We start from the raw sequence: 2,500 nt of genomic DNA on the forward strand, positions 1-2,500 counted from the left end.
CACTATATATATAATTCAGAACGAGATACTGGAGGGTATTGTTGTAGATATAATCAGGTTTAAATCTGCAGCAGCTACAACTCATCCATGCCAGAGGTGGATATGATGGTCTTAGGACTGTACTTAATACAAAACAAGGACTCAACAAACAGTGTCAAGTGATTACTTCCAAGAAGGTTTTAAGAATGTTGTCAGACTACCTAGTGAAAAAATGAAAGGCCACGTACACACATTTGAATATGTTTGTATACATGAAGTAATATTTTATAGCAAATTTTGATATTGATACACTGCAGCGTAGAAGAATAGACTCTGACGATAGAATAAAAATATTATTCCATGTACATGTAAACTGTGATCCACTTTGTGGTCCATGGCAACTGGACTTACTGCGTGCACACCACAAAAGTATGAACAAGTCTAAAATTTAAATAATACAGTACCAGGCAAAAGTGAGTTGACACTCTAATTTAGAATTCATCGAAGTATTTCATAATTATGCTCTTAGAAGAAGTGTAGTTCAGTGTATTCAATTTCTTTTTTACACAAGTGAAACAATCAGAGTAAATAAGATGACGTGATAATTTGCCAGCAAGAAAAACGCGAGAGAAAAACTTGGAGTGGACATGAACATAAGCTGAGCTAATTCACATCTACATCTACATAATTAATTTGCAAAATTCTATAAGGGCATCTAGCAAATTCCAGTGCAAAGTGCAAAGATAAAATGAGTATATAGATATGTGCAGCTAAGGTAATAAATAATTGTGATAATGATGAAATAAATAATAATTGGTAGAACTAAGACTTAAGCAGAGATACAATTATTTACAGCGACTTTAAAATTACTTATTGAGGTCATATTTATGGTATTTGAGGGTAAACTGTCACAACATTGTGACAATTTGGCACATAAGAAATCCCTGTTGGTTTTGCTCTTTCATTTGTTTCTTTTTGAACAAGAAGTGGTTTCATCAAACGTAAACTGTTCGATTCTTATTGATGCTTCTCCTGATGATACCCGATGGGTTGAAGGGGTGGACGCCAAAGGCAAGAAACCGTGATCAACAGTCTCAAAAATGCGAATTTTCATGTATTTCAAAATACGCTGAAGGACAATTAGTAGACGGAAAGAAACGCCAGGGCACGTCAAGAAAAAAAATAACTCGCGCCCTTCTCACGTGTTGGCTGGATTCCACTTCGCCAGAAGACCCATGAGAGCAACGTGAAGCAGTAGTCCTTCGAGAATTACTGTGAGAGTACACGCCTTTAGACAACTTAACATTTTCTAACCATTTCAGTACTCGATCAATAACTTTCATTACTGCAGATACCAAGGGAAGCGCAGTTGCTTGGTTCTTCTTCCCACACATGCCGCCATTTTAGATATCCCACAATACCTCTAAGTGAGCACTGTCACTTGACTTACCAGGGTGGGGTCAGGAAACGCTCTTGAGCAACCAAATTGCAGTTCATGAAGATCAAGATAGCTTTCAAAAACGCGTGGTGACCTGCATTTTTTTTATAAAATGGAAGTGGTAACCCTTATTAACTCAAGGTAAATTTTTTGTTGCGCACAAAAATAATTAAGAGTGTTTTTTTGGTCTACAACGGGAGAACGATCAAGATAAATTATGGCCCCATTGAGGTGATTTTATAACAAAAATTACATTAATTCAGTTTTTTATGTCACCTGTTGCTATTTATTTTAAAGGCTTTTGCGTTTATTGTTACTTATGTGTACATCTACAGGAATATTTGGGAAATGCGCACATAAAATTATCACTTGATCGTATTTTCCAAAAAAATTCTAAGTCTCTATTTTTTCCAGCTTTGGACTTGATTATCTCTAAAAAATGCGTGGTTACCCCCAATTTTCTTAGAAAAATTTAAAGTGTTTGCACGTAAGGTTCTGCGTATGTTGGAGATACACCTCTGATAGGGTGTTTCCTGACTCACGTATACAACTTAATAAAAGACGATGATTTGACTTTTTTCAGTATTGAGTGTGTCCGCAGCATCAAACATTGTCCACATCCTAAGATTTTAGCTCTCCAATTCAGTGCAATCGTATCAGAATGGCTGGATTTTACAACGTGCCATTTAGCTCTGTAGCCAAGAAGCTTGTTACTGAAGGCGTATTGGTTAATGCAACACCAAAACAATCAGAAAGTTTTATGGATGTAGCTAAGGCGATTTGTTTCTGCACGTACAAGTCTATAAAGGTCGAGCTGGAATCGTGCGAGGTACTGCCCATGGGTAAAAACAAGGAAATTGACAAGCAGGTGAATACTTACCTGATCCACCAAAAAGGCATGACACGCAAAAACGTAAGTCAGCAGAAGCCACAATGGGCGGTATCTTAGTAAAGTAAAGTAAATCGTTTATTAAAAACCACAACTTGCAGCTATAAGCTGAATTACTTGTGTTATATACAACATGTTTAAAAATTCAATTATAAAATTCCTAACCACACTAGTATTAATTTTGTATTTACAAT

This window comes from Montipora capricornis, chromosome 4 (assembly GCF_036669925.1).
Source record: "Montipora capricornis isolate CH-2021 chromosome 4, ASM3666992v2, whole genome shotgun sequence".
Lineage (NCBI taxonomy): Eukaryota > Metazoa > Cnidaria > Anthozoa > Scleractinia > Acroporidae > Montipora > Montipora capricornis.